The 18814-nt window shown below is 29.3% G+C and overlaps 1 protein-coding gene and 1 long non-coding RNA gene across 3 annotated transcripts in view; one reads left to right on the top strand and one right to left on the bottom strand.

The window, feature by feature from the left end:
* Positions 1-18814, top strand: part of LOC107068229 (uncharacterized) — a 45644-nt gene that overhangs the window by 11988 nt on the left and 14842 nt on the right. The gene's annotated exons all lie outside the window — the stretch shown is intronic.
* Positions 11806-18275, bottom strand: LOC149033477 (uncharacterized). Its single transcript, XR_016178878.1, has 7 exons — positions 17927-18275; positions 17224-17311; positions 16470-16558; positions 15292-16313; positions 14969-15195; positions 14368-14871; positions 11806-14267 (listed from the first exon to the last, which is right to left on the bottom strand). It is a non-coding gene; the product is annotated as an uncharacterized LOC149033477 (long non-coding RNA).

Raw genomic sequence — 18814 nt, 5'->3', positions numbered from 1 at the left:
CCTTCCTATAACCTGATCCTTATATCGATTCGATCTCGTTCAACCTCGTGTATCGATATTTCTTCATCGTGAAACCTTTCGATTCGATACTTCATAATTCACGGTTCGTCGAACAACGCCGTTCGTTAAGTTCTTAACTTCGAAGAAGATTCACGTAAGAACTAACCTAAGGAAGAACTAATTTACCATTGAATTAACTATTCGTCTTAATTAAGTCACGCCCGAGATAAGGAATTAATTTCACAAATTAATTACTTAATTTCAATAAATAATATATATATATTATTTGTATATCGGCTCATTTCACAAGGTTTCTATTTTATTTCGTAATGTTCTATGAATTTTAAAAGCATATCCTTTATTACAATTGCTCACGTATTTCCTGAAAAAAAAGAAGAAAGAAAGAATTTATCACCTTTACATTTATTACCCTTTCGAATTAATTATGATTATGGTTGTTAATATCATTATCAATTGTTTTCCAATAATATATCAATGCTATTTTCAAGGAAACTTAAGAATCAAACTGGAGAAACAAACTTAATTGTTCAACAAACATAGTTGTGTTCTTTTCTGAATATAGCAACGTCGAGAAGGAGATCCGGTTTCAACGATGAACAATGGACATCAATGTTATGTTAATTACTTCCGACTGCATCGATTTGTCAACGTAGTACATATCAAACTCATTCGTTGATATTATGCTTTACGTAAATGTGTCTACAATGTACAATAAAAATTCTTTAATACAGAAATGCGAAAAATCTACGATAATACAAACGATAAAACAAAACAAACGCGGAACAATTATTATAATTAAAAAATATAATTACGTAAGATTAGAAGTAAGAATTTTTTTGGTTAAATGAAAAAGAATATTAAAAACTACGTAGTGGATATCAAGATTTGTTCTTTGAACGGTGACCACCGTCAGAAAGGGAAAGGTCAGAATCGAAAGGATACTAAAGTTTGTACTGGACCACGAACAGCAGTTTCACTTTCAATTGAGGAACGTTTAGGAGAGAATGACCTTCGTGTTGTCTATCCTAAGTGAACCGGATAATCGAAGGAAAGAAAACATAGAAAAATAAAAAACAAATAAAAACGAGTCTGAAATATTTAAAAAGAACACTTCCGTAAAAAACACGAAAGGACACGGATGAGGAAAGATGAAACCGTTACAAAGAAATCAACGCTATATATCAACGTCGAGCTCTAACAAGTAGTACGACCTAACTTCCATCATATTCTTACTATTATTATTATTATTACCGTTTTGAGATCGATCAAATCGACAAATTCTAACAAAATAAAAACAAAATCGGTTTAGCCATCTGCGACCATCAATATTACGATCGTCTGTCCTGGGAACAGGAAGGAATATCATCTCTGAAGAAGATGGAACGGTTCTCCGAGCAAATTGACGCCATTTGAAAGAAAAAACATGAAAAAGGAAAAATAATAATAGTAATAATAATAAAACGGAAGCTTAAAGAATCCCTCAGGTATCAACAACCTGTTTTATACTACGTTAACGTTTCAGATCGTTTAGTAGTTTCAACCATGACGAAACTATTTCAAGGTCGAGTCAAATTCCTAACTTATCCATTTAGGAACTCTTCCCCCTACCCTTTTTTTCTCTTCACCATTCTCTCTATGTTTTTTATGATGAAATAAAAAAGAAGATTTATATCTGCAGTTGAAATTAGAAAAAGAAAATAAAAATAAACAATTATCTTATCCAATACACCTAAAGTAACCGAGAAGAAGAAGAAGAAGAAGAAGAAGAAGAAAAAATAGAAAAGTAATAAGATGAAGGGAGAGGTAGGTAGCAGCATGGTTTTTGATCTTGAAAGTGCGATCCCTTTCAATCTTTCCAACTATCGTTCTCTCGAAAGTCTGAATAATCGAGGCGTACATTATTCAAAAGAAATCGAAATGATCTTCCAAGAGACGACGGCCGCGCCTAGCTATGTTAAGACTTGTCTACAAGGTCGTTGTTCTCTCTCTTTCTTTCTTTCTTTCTTTCTTTTCCGCCTCTCTTTCTCTTTCTCTCTCTCTCTCTCTTTATATCCCTCGATTCTTATCTTTATTTTTCCTCATTTACCCTCTCTCTCTCTCTCTTGTTCATTCAACGACAAGCCGCACTTTCATTTCACAAAGTCGCCGGTGTCGCTCACTCGCGCGACCGTTTATGGCTATTAAATTAAATTCCACGTCCGTCAAGCCTCTCGCATACACTTGCGCGAGTATAACTTGAATGCAGAATGCGGTACTAGGGCGTAGATCATTAATGCTGTTGTATTGCCGGTTCAGAGTCGAAATGACTTTAGAAGACCATAGAGAAATAACTCTCTGCCTGATAATTCTCCAACTTTTCTAATATATTTAAATCTATCATGAATTTTACGAAAGTATCGAAACTCTTGAGATAAACACGAAAGAAAAAAAAAGACAAAGTTCGAACATTATTTTTATGCATTACGAAATACAGACTTTAAGGATTCGTATTTTGATTTATTTTAATGAAGAAACAACATTCTGTTAGTAAATATTTCTACACAAACAAAATATTTTACAATTAATTTTTATTATAATAAATAGACGTTTCCGATGAAAACTCCTTGTCGTATAATTATGAATAAATTTACTGGTAATTTTAAAAAGAAAAATTAACAAAATTGATATAATTATGATTGATTTGTTTTATTATTTTAAAATATATGCAAATAAATGAACGTCTAAAGAGTATAATCAAAATTCAAACGTATATCGTAGAAAAGGAAATTAAAATTTCTATTGAGATGCTTACAACAAATATTATTTGTTAATTCAGGAAGATAATGCCATACACGTAGCGATCGAGAGTGTGATTGGTTTATCTATAGCTTGCTTTAAAAATGATTTCTCCATTACGTAATGTATTATGGTATTTGAGCGATAGAATCAATCGTACTTTTTCGTTTCTTCTTTGTCTCCGTGTTTAATACGATAGAATTATTATTATCATTAGCATTATTATTATTATTACAAAAATGAACATAACGAACGGCAATTGAAAAATAATGATAAATTATTCAACAAGCATACCAATCGATCAGTATGTATACACCTTGGAAAAAGTATATGTATAGCGACGTAATCCTAGTTGTTGAATAACCAAAAACCTACTAAGAAACTTACATATGTATATATATATTGCAAAGAATATCGTTAACTCTCGTATTTTTCTTCCTTCTTCCGTGGCGTAAACGAAACTCGCGTGATACCATGTTACCTCAACGAGAGGAACAACGAAACATTTATACGCTATTTATTTTTTACAAATATTACCTTGTATAATTAGAAAAAAATTAAATAATATAACTGTAATTAATTTAAAATAAATTAAAATAAATATGAAACAATAATTATTTTTCGCTATAAAGAAAAAAATTGATTACATACCGACGTATGTTACATCGATAATAATAAAAAAAAAAATTTACAAAAATAATAAATATTTATAGAAATGAAAAAACAAAACAGTCACAGAAAGATGCGAAAGAACACGTTTTCTTGCAATATTTATATACATACTTCAACGTAATATGTGTTAGTGCGTTTGTAGATAGTCGAAAGGCGTGCAAAGAAGTCCTTACGTAAGTGTGGGTTGGCAAAAGAGCCCGAAGGCTGTAGCACGAGCTGCCGTTGCTGCCGTTGCAAGCCTGTCTGTCCTACTTTCTAATCAAACCGATCCGGCCTGGACCGTATCCGCCGTGACGACTTTCGAAGATGGATCGACCAAGACGAAAATTCGTTGAAAAAAAAAAAAAACATTACCTAAACTATTTTAATCGGACATAAGAGATGCATCATTCAAATATGAACATTCCCATGATCGATCTTGAGATTATCGAGAGAAACATCAAAAGGAGTCGATTACGTGTGTTACCTTGAAAGTAACACGTAAAATGATCCACGTATCATATATATATATATATATATATATATATATATATATATATATATATATATATATTCATATACGTATTTATGTGATAAAAATTAACATATGAAAATCGAGTCTTTATAAAAAGAGAAAAAAAATGTAAATAATTTCGTATACGATTAAAAGAATTGCATGGTGCTTCGTAATACCCTACAGCCGTAACATCCGTGAATTCCAGCCATGATTACGTTAGAAATCAATTATATTTGTATTACTAACAATGTGTATATATTTTCCCCTATTATATATACTTTTAATTACAAAAAGGGTAATTCTAAAACGTGAGGTATGCGTTAATGAGACCTCTTATTTCTGTATTATTATTATTATTCTATTCTTATTTTTGTTCTAACAATAAGAAAAAAAAACACACACACACAAAAAAAAGAATAAAGGAATGATCAATAATAATTTTGTAATTACACGCGTTATCTCGATACAATTCGTACAAAGTTTGAAAGCTCTCCTTCGGTATAAGCTAATTTTCGTTACATTTTAATTGGACGATAAGTTAATAGAGAAATATGTGGTAGAACTGGTTCCGAATAATAAATCGATCGGGGAGTTATCGATTCTTGCCAGAACGAGTTTCCATCTCTCCTTCTCCTACAACAAGCTGCACACACATTTCGAAAACGCCTTCGCTCCTTTCGATCTAACCGTATGCGCAGAAAATAAATTACCTCTTACTAAGAATAAGAGAGAGAGAGAGAGAGAAAGAGTAATAGTCGTTACGCATTCGTGCCTGACCATTTCGGCATTTCTAGTTCCTCCTTTCAGTGAGGAAGGCGCTAAGGAATTTTCGAAGGAATGAAAAATGCCACTTTCCACGCGATGTCTAATTTCAATACATCTAATTACTATCTAACAATTTTACAAATTAATTACTAACTTTGATTTTATTCGAGTTGGATCAATAGATTAGATTCAAATGTAAGATTTCAGTTGGTCGATTACGCCAGCTACGAAGGAATAATAAAACATTCAATAAAAAATTTCTTAACGATTTCCTAATGAATTTTCAATTATTTCAATGAACTTGCGTAAGTCCCTAACAAAGTATGATAACAAAAAATGTTAATGTAAAATGATGCTAAATATAGCGAGAAAGAGAGAAAGAGAGAAAAAATAAAGAATACTTTTCTCGAGTCGTGCATTTGAATGTCCAAGTGGGCGTATAATATCGTCTAAAAGAGAGATAAAAAAAAGGATAGAATGAAAGAAAGAAAGAAAGAAAGAAAGAAAGAAAGAAAGAAGGAAAGAAAGAAAGAGAGGGTTATCGTGCTCCGCATAATGATTTTTCTCGGTATTTGCTTTAGACGGTCTCGCACGCAGAGTGACTGCCTTATTGGTCGTCGCACATGTACATTTACGTACACTTTTGATCAACATTTTTTTCTTCTATTTCTTTTTTTTTTTCTTTTCTTTCTTTTTCTAACTCTTAACACTCGACTTGTGTCTCGTAATAGCCATAATTTATCCAACATACTATTCAAACAAATTTACCTATTTCTAAGCAAGCGTCGTGCAAGCGTGACTACTACGTATAAAAAAAAATTACGTTCTTATAAAAATTATATAATTACTAATTACTCGATCTCAGACCGTTATACTACATTCGACGACGAAAGTATTCGTTAATAAAAATATTTAGAAGAATAAAAATATTTGTAATCGTTTTAAAATAAAAAAAGTAATAAAAAGAAAAGCGAAAAAAAAACCAAAAATTCACTTGAGATTTTGAAAGAAAAAAAAAGGACTCGCTCGAATAAACAATCCTGCGTGTTTTAAACTAAGAAGTTTTCATAACGTCCGCCATTAAATAAAACCGTCCATGACCATTAGCCGAGGAAACGAGAAAGGTGCCTTCTTGGTGGTGAGCGCAAGGCCGTAGTTGCTGGTCGCGTTTAGTTCTCGTTTAATTCTTTTTTATTTTATTTTCTTCCTTTTCTTTATTATTATTATTATTATTATTATTATTATTATTATTATTATTATTATTATATCCTAACGAACGTTTTGCCTGGATCACCATAAGGAATTCGTACATTAATGCGACTGGAAGCCTGGATACGAGGTACACGACGTCATGTGATCGATGTTTTATTTATTCGAATGATCATGCGTATATATATATATTCACATTGTTTCTTATAATCTTCGCATTGTTTCTCCGTAACGTGTCTATATAACATTTGATATTTCCGGGTAATACATTAGTAAAGAAAAAGGAAATAAAATGTATGGAATTTATTATGACTCGGACTCTCTCATTTGCATCGAAATCTAAAAAGAAAGAAAAAAGAGAGAAGATGATTCTAATTTAGATGCTTAAAAAATTTGGTATTAACATTTGAAAAGAAGAAAAGAAAAGAAAGAAAGAAAACAGTAATTAATAAGAAATCTTACGTTACGATTCAACGCCTCTTATCGTCCTTCATTTACTCGTTCATTCACATTCATTCAATTCTAACATTAATTCTACGAGGTAAAAAGAACACATTCAATTACGTCATCCATCTTAATCATTCTTATTTCTATTCAAGATCGAGAATATCGAATGAGATCTCGATTTATTTATTATATCTAATTTCGTACTAAAAAATAACGTGAAAAAAAATTAAATAAATAAAAAATACAAGATAGCTCTTCTTGTTCTATTGTTTGTACTTACTATACTGCACACAGTATAACGTTCGTTTAAACAGCAAGAAAATCCTGCTACTAATTTATGGCTTCCGTGAATATAACGTTGGATCCTGCGCGCGCACACAGGACGACGAACAAACATGTATACCTAAATACGCACACATACATACACACATACATACATGGTGTCACTCCGCCTACGCAGAGATGGAGATTTTATTCTATCATGGAATAACCCCGTACTTTGTAAACTACGAAAGAGAGTATACTCATAAGAAAATAAAATGTCTGCTGTAAAATCGCCGGCCCGTGCATGCTACTATTTTCCAAGCGTGTAAGTAAGGATACGCTTCTGTACTTCTAGTTAATAAACTGTGGGAATTACACGAGGTTAGTAAAAGATGATTCACCGTAAATTTTACTCATCAGTTTTTTGCAAACATATAAAAAAAGAAAAAACACAATCTTGGAAGATGAGACGTGATCGATTCTCGTGATTCGTATTCATTTTCATAAATAATGTACGTAAGTATTTGTACTTACATACTTTCGTACGTCTTGAATAAAATCATATGATGTAAGCTAAGATGATATTTATAACTTCTTGTTTCTTGAAACCTTGTATATTTCCGTTTTAATTTAATAATAGAAAATAATCCTTCGCGGATTTAAAAAAACGTAATTAAAAACTAAATGCATCGAAAGAGTAGGTGTAACTTAAATCGTAGGTGGAGCAATGGTATATTTTTTTACAACACGTATATATTATATATACGTATTTACGTAGAACACATATATACATACATATATGGTGTTTGTCCTTCCCTTTTACTTGAAGCATGCTTGCAGGAATATTTTATCAAGAGTGCTCTTTATTATCTGCCCACGTAGTATGTGCTAACTCGACGATGATATTTGCTTCGTAGTTCAAATTTACGTGTGCTTAACTCGACTCGAATTTTAATTCTTTCTTTTTTTTTTCTTCAAAAATAAATGAGCTAACTTTAACGTTAAATTAAAGATGTTGATTTCTTTAAATAATTCAATTTTAAATCACGTATGTTTAACGTATCTGAAATGATTTGAATACATAAAATTAATTTTTATTACTGTATAAAAGCAAAAAAAAACTGAATGAAAGTATCGTGTAAATGGAAACTAAACGTCACAAAAAAGTTGTAATAAAACAGGATCTAATTTCTATGTTCCCGCGTCTACAATTCATTCTTACGTTCATTCATCTTCATGTTAGTAGCTAGACAATGAAGGAAGACTAACGAAGGAGACTTTAATGCACGGTAGACGAGCAACACGGTGATTCCAACGATGAGTTCATTATATGAGGAGGCGGTAGCTGTTTAAACTCGCATAAACGAACTCTACTAATTTGCACTCTCTTATTCTCTTCGAAAAACGGGAAAACGAAGTACCACTTATTCTCTAACGTTACCTTATTAATTTATAAAATCAAAAGTTTTTAACGGTTCGACACTGTTCATTCATTACATATCGTATAACATTTTAATTCAATGAGAAAACAAAATACATGACTTTCACTTTTTTCGTATAAGACTTCGATTTCTTTTCAATATAATCAATCGATTGAAACTATCGTACTTGTAAAATTAATAAAAATAATTAAATAAAATGAACGTGATTTTACTTAATCAATAATATTGTGTATCATAATATTAAAATTCTTAAATTAAAAAATAATGATATGAAGTATTATTAAAGGATCGTTAATTTTATTACGATCATTAATCTTAGAAATAATATAAAAAACTAATTGAATTATTAATAAAATAAAATATTATCTAACAGTACTATTGATCTAGGACCAGTGTAGTCACACAGGAACCGTTCGTTTGCTGTTCTGACCTGGATAATTCTGTCTTATTGCACGTATGTTTGTATGAATGTACGAATGTATGTATGAACAGTGAAGTATATACCAAACCGGCTGCGTGGATGTAGGTATTGTCTCGGAAGGAATGTAGAAAGTAAAGTATCTTAAGTAACACAGCACGATGGGAGCAAGAGTATAGGCTGTCGACTGGCGAGGATGCGCCTTAGAGAGCTCACGGAACGCTATCATTATCATCATCATCATCATCATCATTATCATCCTCTTCGTCGTCTTATTCTTGGTACCACCAGGTTGAATCTCGCCGAAAGGTCATCGTCGATGCTCACACGCAAATTCATTGTAAATATATGTCGCGACTAGGTGTTACTCGTAAATAAAATATCAATTTATTATATTTCACATCTTAAACTAATACACAAAATTATATACTATATATATTTTGTTATATATTAAACGAAAAAATAAAAAATAAAAATATATGAAGTATTAATTTAAGAACACATGTTCAATGGAATATTTTTGATTTTCAAAAATTTTAAAGAAATATTCACGATCGCGTTAATATCAAAGAAAGAGATTCTATTTTTAAGGAAGAAAACGTTTGACCTTTTGAAGAAATCCGTCGAACTCGATGTATATAATAACTCTTTCAATTCGTCTCCCTCTCACATAAGAAGTACGCATTGTTATAAGAGTAAAAGAATTTTTTCCACGTTGAAAGAACTCGCACAATAGGATGGTTAGAACACGACTGGGGGGCATGAAATTGTCCGATAACACTAACAATTAAGCATACAATAGTTAGAGCTCTAACTATACGTTCTTTTATTTTTAAGCTGAAAATTTTCGACTTGACCGATCGACCGGCAATCGATAATGTGATGTTGCTAGATGAAATAATTTTTCTTCCCTTTCACACAATACGTAAGCGACATTGAAAGTTTTCTTTCTTTCCTTTTCTTTTCGTATCGATTCGTCGAGCACGTTATCAGACCGAGATAGAAAGAAAAAGAAAAAAAAGAGGAAAGTGTTACGATAGTTACGACTAATCGATACAAACTTTTCACGTAATTCTAAATAAAACGAGAACTTCGAAGAAGCCAAACTAGAAATTCAAATCGTCGACGTTTAAAACTGGTAGCTCTACTTCGAACGAATGGAATCAGTCAAGGACGATATGATTCTCGAGTTTCGCGAGTAAAACTTGCCACATATCAAAGAAACAGAGATAGAAACAGACACACTACGAAGAAAAAGAAAATCATTAAATATGTGGGAGCTGTGATTATTATACACAAATTTACTAGTGACTAAATGCAAATGCGAATTCATCGAATCGTTATGTCCTGCGAAACCAGTCCAGCTTGTTTTCTTGACTATATCATCTTCAATAATGGTTGAATGTAACCGATGTTTTTAAGCTAAACTGTCAATTAAGAAATGTTCAAGTGTACAGGTTGATTCATTTAAATGTACCATCCAAATTACTTGTAAATTGTTTGTTATATGAAAAAATACTTTAAATTAAAATTGTATAATATCGAAGAAAATGTAAAATGTTTGAATAAATTAAAAATTAATAAAAATAACATAAAATTGAATAAAAATTCTATCAAAGTGTATAGGATCAAAAACTAATAATTATCAAGATATTATTAATTATATGTATAATTATTTTAAAAGGAATCATCCTGTACATACGAATCACGATTTTCTACATGTATCTATCATCCACATGAGGAAAGAATTACGTGGAGAAGGTTTTACAAATTTAAAGGTTTTATTTTATTCAAGAAAAGGTTTATAAAGATAGTCTGGAAAAGGTGGACACTTTCCTGTCTTTATAATCTTCCCTTTCCGTCATAAGAATGAAGCTTTTTAGTTGATTGCTACATATTTTCTTTCCACGAAGACGAGGAAAGATTATCTTTACTTTTCCTACCTTATCTCTACTTTTTCCTTTTGATTGCAGTTAAGTCCCGTTTATAAAATTGTTCTTTGACGGTAAAATAGAAAGAAAAAAAATACAAGAAAAAAGAATGTTAATACGCCCTTTCGAACGACAATAGTTGTCCCCTGTCGATAGTAAGTAGAGTGTGACGAGAATATATATATATATATTCTATACAACTATATGTGTATTATACTTGATTCTATTGGTAATCAGGTGAACTGTTCACGTTCATTAGATCAATCTTTATTACAAAGTTTCTTAATCGAAAATCATTAAATGTCATTATTAAAAAAAAAGTATTGCAATAAATATATCAATTTTACATCATCAATTTATGCATATATAAATTTTTAACAAAATACAATTATGCAATTTTAACCTATACTTATGTAACTAATTATTATAAAAAAAACAAACCAGATTCATGTAGCAATTGAAATGATACATCTGAAAAATAAGAATTTGCTGTTAATAATATGTAGAATAATAAATGTTAATAATAAATAATTCATAATAATAAATAGAATAGTAGTGATAAATATTGAATTTATTAATTGTTAATTTAATAATAATGATGATGATTAATAAAAATTCTATTAAATTTTTAAACTCAAAATATTAAAATTTTGAGAATACAAAATCTAAAATAGTTTTGGTACATCTCTCTCTCTCTCTCTCTCTCCCTCTCTCATAACGATATATGAAATAATATTTCTTTTAAAAGATTCTATTGTGTGAATAAAATAATATAATAATTAAAATATTCAAATTTTTTGTGTTTGCCTTCAGAAATGCATTTATATACATAATATTTAAAACACCAATTATTATAAATGTTCTAATCGAAATGAATTGATATTAGAAACTCCAACGATGATCACCTGTAACAAAAAGAAAATATATTAGTCATACAGTAAAAATTCGAAAGCATGTAATAAACAAATATAAAAGCATGTAGTATAACACGTGCCAATTAAAAATGCATTTAATTTCTTATCTATTTCTAATGTTTATATCATATAACAATAAAAATATTTATTAAATATTTAAACGATCAAGAAATCTAAAATTTTAAACAACTAATAAAAAAAATAAAATAAAAATTTGTAGACAATAAATGAAATAATCAAAAAATTGTTAAATCTTAAATGAAATTCTCATAAAATTACTAATGACATCAATTGAATAGTAATAAATTAAAAATATATACTAATAAACTATTTATTTATACGAATCAAGACGTTACGAATAACAAATCTAAAAAGTTAATTATAGTTATAAATTATTAATGTAAATAATAAAAAGTAAAATTAATTTATTTATTTAATTTAATAATTCGCGAATTTAATTATTTCCTAATATGAAAAATTACTTATGAACTTGTTGGACGTGCCAAGAAGATGAAATGGTTTATTATTTCTAAGTTATAACGATAATTATTGACGAGCAAAAAAGATAATATAAAAAATAGTAAATACAAGTAAAATAAAATAATACCGTGAGCCATTCTCGATAGGTTTATAATAATAATCTTTTTCGAAATGACTCATAGTCGACATAGTTGCCCTCTTGAACCACAATTAAGTGGGGGCCTCTTCAGCATATAGCTTCTTCTTTTCTTCTAGCCTAACCACTGCTGTAAGGCATTTCTTAAATTAATTAAATATAGTTGTTATTAAAAAAAAAATTAAAACAAAATTATATGTTATATATTTTATAAACTATTTGTAAACGATTAATGGATCAAAATAATCCATCAGCATCTACACAGACGCATTTAGTCGAATGCCACGGCAGATAATTCGATTTAATCGATGAGACTAAGAACACTTTGCATTAAAAATATAAACTAATATTAAAACAAAAGTAAAAAAAAATATATAATATATATTATGGTCTTATTGTAGTATCTGATCATTTATATTATTTATCTTCACTATAATTTAATTAATTATTTATTTATAAAAAATATTATATATTCTAAAAATAATGGAAAAATGCAAAGTATTCATTTATAATACTTAATACTAAAAGCATCGAGCAGATTCAAAAATCTTTGCTAATTTGAAAGAAAAGTATTTCTAAACAAATGCAAAGACATTTTAAATTGTTTTATACTAATCGATATATCAAAGTACAAAGTATCAGCAAAACATGAGAAAATAAAAGTATATATTCAAAAATTAAATAATTCTAAAATTTACTGAAACTTTGTATACCATCCGGAGACGAACTTTCCATTCCTGAATGGAAATTACTCATTACGTCTTACCGGGTCCTACATACTTAAAATTAAAGTTGTAACATTCGCTCAGAAAAGTATGCTACCTGCCTGTCTATTACCCGCATTTAAAAAGAGCAAACATACATCCCACCAGGGTGCAAAAGCCTAAACTAGAGAGCATGCCCCGGGGCACCTCCGACACCCTAGTTCAACCACGTATTCTATAATAAACTTACATGCTAATGGGAATACGTACTTTTTGCTGTAATCGACCGTCAAGGCTAATGATTATTGCATAAATTACTAAAGCAAAAATACAAGTATACACTAGTATATGTGCATACTAGTAATATACAAGTATATCAAAGTTTCCACAAATAAATGCGATAACTCTACTATGCAAAACGATATTAAAAATAAAAAGAAAAAAAATTCGTATCGTAGCCGTGACTCTAATAGTTATTTTTATTTAATAACTTGGAAAAATGCGCGGTATTATTTATCGCGAAACAATGTACAGTGCACATACCTAAAACGCATACACAGGTACAAAGTACATCGTGCAATCACTAGCACAATAACAGCCGCCAATAGGGGAAAAAACTTATAAATAAACCTATACTAACCGTTTCTCACCTATACGAGTAGCACCTGGGCACATGCATAGATGAGAACTCAGAAAGTACAGGGGGAAGAAACGGGAGATTAGTCCTATATTAGAAGCTGAAAATCCTGATCTAAAAAATATGATTAAAAAATAAACATTTAAATACATTTGTATAAAAATTCGTCTAAACGACTAAGGACTCTACAAGTTACTTCTTAAATAATGACTTTTAATATATTTTAATATATTTAATTAATATATTTCAAAACCTCGGATGACTCCTTTTATTAAGTTGGCTGTTCTAATGAAAGAACTGGGCTTTGAGCCGCCACTTAACTACCAGAATCTATCCGTCGCGAATGAGTTTGTCTTCTTGCTTCATTTATTTAAAATATCGAAGTATCGATATATCAGAATTAATCTCGATTAGATAAACTATGTACGAAGCAATGGATATAAGACATTTATTACATGCTTTTCTGGACGAAAACGAGTAAATCAATGCTCAATTTCATCACTACTGACCACGAACAAAACACATAATAAAAAAGAGAGTACATTTATTAATTGCATTATTAATTAAATGAATATAACCGATGAAACAAGAAAACCTATTCTTAACTAATAATAAAACATACAAGAAAATATACAACTTTCATGAGTAACTTCTAAAAAGGAATTACTCATGTGCTCGTCAATAATTTATTTAAATAATTACAACCAATAACTCGTGCCGATTAGGATCTTTCATCCTCGGCATGATTGAGCACTGGAGGGACCTTAAATACAAACTTACGGTTTAAGAAGTTCTGCGATGGCTCCAAAACACTCCTACTTCGCAGCAAGTATTGCAGTCTGACAATGGAAGACGATACTTGATTTGCCATTGAAGAAGACCCATCGAAGATCTACCATAAATCCATCGAAAAATTCATCCAACATCTTTGAAAGGAAGAGAATCCATGGTTATATCTGTAATATAAAATAGAACAAAACGATAAGTTATTTGGAATATTATTCAAAATCATATAAAATAAAATCGAATAAAATGTAAATAAAAATGAATACTTACAATGCATTCTAATGAGATGCAGCTCTATTGCACTATGGTGATGCACCTCGCGTGAATCTAATAACCCGGTATAAACGAAAATAAGAAACTATAGATGAGTTTCTTATCGCGAAACCGAAATTTTATTATACGACGAACAACACTGACTCTAATTCGCGTTTGATTTTAATTTATTACTCGCCCGATTACTGATTTTACAATTAATTCAAAGACTGCTTTGCACACAGTCAATTGAAAAAAACAATTTTAAATCTTCATTGATGCACTGATTTTAATACGCGAACAGTTTGTACGACTGTTTTTAGATAAAAATACAACTTTACTCGAACAAACTCTAATACAATTACTGCATTGATCGCAGTTAATTTAATATATATAATTTTTTAAATAGTTTGCGAAACGCGACGAAATTAAAATTAACGAACGAACGTGCTCTAATCCGTGATTTTAATTACATTTAAACGATTAAACACTCCCGTACATTGCTTCGCGCACGATTGCAATCTGAAACAGAAATAAAAAACAATACTATTAATATCATTACTATTACAGAAAAGCATTAAAATTTTAGAAGAATTATTTAATACAAAAATATACTCACTTTGATGAATGCACGATGAATGCACGATGGGTCTCCTACTCTTAGGATGACGATGAGCACACATTTAAACCGAATAAAAGAAACTTGCGAGTTTCTTAACCGAGCAAACGCGAAACTTTACATGCGACGATCAACACTGAATCTACTTGTCGACTTTTTTATATTTTATTTTATGCGATACAATACACGAGTATTTCATTGCTTACACGCACGATTGCAATAATCTTCTGAAACAGAAAAAGAAACAGAACAATTAATGTCATCGTCTTAATAAAAAACCATTAAAATTATCATATAAATGTATGATAAGAAAATATACTAACTTTTAATCTTCATGGATGATTGCAGGATGGGTATCCTACCCTTACGATGACAATAACGATGAGCCTGAAAAAGAAGCCTTTTTTTGGGAATTTTTTTGTGAAAACTAAATGAGGAATAAAATTTCTTTTTTGAGGGTTGGGTAATCATATATTGAACTATGCAAACAAATATTTTGATTGATTTTAGATAAAAAATGGCGTCGGTATTCATGGCTGAACCAAACCCTGTCTTTTTTTTTGGTAAAACGGGCGGACTCATACCTGGACAACTATAAGACCTAGAATAAAAAATAAAAGAAATTCTTAATCTATGTACTATTACCTTGAGAAGTACATACGGATTTTTCTCTAAGTCAAATTCTGTAAAAATGGCGCAACTTTGAATAAAAAATTCGACTCTTCGACAACAAAAATGTAGAAAATTGTTTATATAAAAAAAAAGTTTTTATTCAATTAAAAATCGGATATGTACTTCTGTAGAAAATATAACTATCAAACTATTTTCAAAATTTCAAGTCAATCGGTTTAATGATGGTCGAGTTCTGTGTCCGCCCAGTTTTAAAAATGTAGTTTCGAGAAAAACGTGTTTAAAGTTTTGTTATCACTATTCGAAGCGCTTTGAGGCACTTCGTAAAAATAAAATTTCGCCATGTTAAAAATTATTTTTTGCTTCGGGACCAAGTGCATAATGTTTTTAGATGTCTAAAGTACACTTTAAGCTAAAAAACAAAAAATCGATTTTTTGAAAATTCTATAGTGGTGTTACCCCCTAAATAAAAAATCTGAAAAGCTGAAACATACTAAAGATTATATTACAACATTTCCTGTAAATCATTTCTGAAGGCAGAACACATATTAAAAGATGTTACACACATTAAAAAATTATTAAGTAGTTTAATACGTCTTACTTTCATTGACGTTAACACGTCGAAAGATGGAAGGGGAATGAAATACATTACTATTTATCCTTGAGAGTGTCGAATGCTCGGCTGTTTTTCTTATATTTTCGGCTCGAGAAATTCCTGAAAATATACATACGCATTCATAATAATCTGTATATCAAGTGTTTTGTTTTCTTATTTTCCCTCTCTCTCTCTCACTCTTTCTTTCTCACTTTCTTTTTCACTCTTTCTATAGCATTTCTATTGTCAGATATACTTAAAAAAAGTAATGCTTACCTCGACGTATATGAAGAAGATAAAAAAGTTGCCACAACTATAAGATTAGGTACGTGAATTCGTGCTGTACTCTCCTCATGCTTGAAAACCTAAAAAAAATTAAAAAATAAGATTACATTAGTGCAATATACAAAAAATCAAATATATGAATATTGTGTACAGTGTTTTTTTTTTGTAGTATAATAAAGTATATAATACATTTCAAGCAATATCAATTTCCAAGATTTTACCACTTGGAATTTGCTGAATATGAAAACAAGTTATTAATAAAATTTATTCTTATACTAATAATTATCCTTACAAATGTTCTAAATTAAACAATGTTACTGCTATAAAATAAATAAAAATATAAAATTATATTAACCATACTTTCTTGTATAATAATATAAATTAATTTAATAATTATAATTTAAATTAATTGGATAACATAATATATATATATATTATAGTATACATATACATAATTAGAATGTAAATATTTAATAATACTCCAGAAAACTGCTCGTTGCTCTACGAGATGTTCACGTGTCCAAACATAATATCTAACTGAAAATTTTGTTGTTATATTCTTGTTTTTACCCTTGAAGAAACACGAGACACGTTCATTTACTATTTTCAATTGAGCTCGGCGAAACTTCCCCTACTCTATTGTTTACATGTCGAATGCTACTATCTATTTATCTATCTATCTATCTATCTCTCTCTCTCAACCTCTTTCTCTATTAAATCTAATTTAAAAACAAAATAAACTTACGTGTCCGATGAATTTCGGCAGTTATGTAGAATTATTTCCACCGTATTTTCTGATGCGTCTTTCCATTCGTAAAATGTTTCTTAAAAAACTGTAAGTATAAGAGAAATTAGTAAAGAAAAAAGTACTTGTGTGTGTGTGTTTATATATATAAATGAGAATATAAAGAAGTATATATGTATATGTATATTTAGTATCTGTAAGTGTGACAAATATAAGATCATATCAGTGAAGCTCAAAATGTGTTGTATGTGTATAGGAATACTATGAGTATATCCATTTATATATGTGTATGTATATATTATATATGTACATGTATATTTATACATTTATACGCATGCATATATGTGTTCTATATGCATTTAATAAGTTTATTATGCATCAATATATGTGTATGTGTAATGCATAATATGTGTATATGCTTATAAGTGTATTAACTAATTAACATAAGTCGATGAAAAATTGCTAATAAGGATCATTTTAAAACGAAAGATCTATCGAGATCTTAACAATAAAGTTAGAAAATTAAAAAATAATTATTGAGTAGGAACTGACTACAGGACGCCAAGAGACCGATTTTATATTTGCGGATATCTTTTAAACGCAACAATGTCTCGATTTGCTTACATTCTTTACGCGAAAAGAAATGTTACGAATTAATTAATATATTTGAAAAAGGTGAAAGTAAAAGAAATATATTAATTACCTGTAATTAACGAGGACGATACGGATTCTGTATCGGAGTAGCTGTCACAGGGAACTAAAATGTCGTTATTCTACCGCCACCAGTTAAACAATTCCCGCCACATATGCGCGCAGCGCCACCTTATATACTATAACCGGGAACAAATATATTTATTTTTTTATTTTTATATTTTTTTATTTCTTTATTCTTTTACTCATTATGAAAAAATATGCATATCATATAAAATTTGAAAGCTAAAATAATTAAATTTTTCGGTTATTGATTCTTATAAAAATAAGAGTAACTATTTTTATATTAAATTATTAAAATAAGTTCTCAACTTTGTATTCAAATTTTGTCGTAAAACAAAACTATTTCTCTTTGTGACTTCATTAGTCAAAAATATAACTAAAAAATTGATTAACATATAAATTAATGTATTTAACATTTAAAAATTCTGAAATGGTTCCATTATATTCAATTCTTATCTGTTAATGTTTAATAATAAATATTTTGTTATTTTAATTAAATATTACGATTTAATAACAATAGCTTATTACTAGTTTTATTGGACTATAACTATATGTATATAATAAATGAATAAGAAATTATTTCATCACATTACATATATAATTTTATAAAAAATATCTTTTCTCTCTATGCCAAGATAAACAAGAAAGAATAATCTCTTTCATTTTCTGACATTTTGAACAATTATGTTTAATATTGAAAAACTATAAAAACTGAACAATTAATACTTTAACATTATTTTCTTTTATGATATAGATGTGTGTACATTTTTTTCATTTTAACTTGTGTAATTTGTTGCTATAATTAAAAATTATAAGAATAAGAACACTAAAATAAACAATACACATATTGCATATTATTGTACTCCCATAGATAGTT

Source organism: Polistes dominula, unplaced genomic scaffold (assembly GCF_049000335.1).
Source record: "Polistes dominula isolate Pdom_NZ unplaced genomic scaffold, Pdom_raw_medaka contig_373, whole genome shotgun sequence".
Lineage (NCBI taxonomy): Eukaryota > Metazoa > Arthropoda > Insecta > Hymenoptera > Vespidae > Polistes > Polistes dominula.
This window is presented reverse-complemented; position numbering and strand designations above follow the sequence as displayed.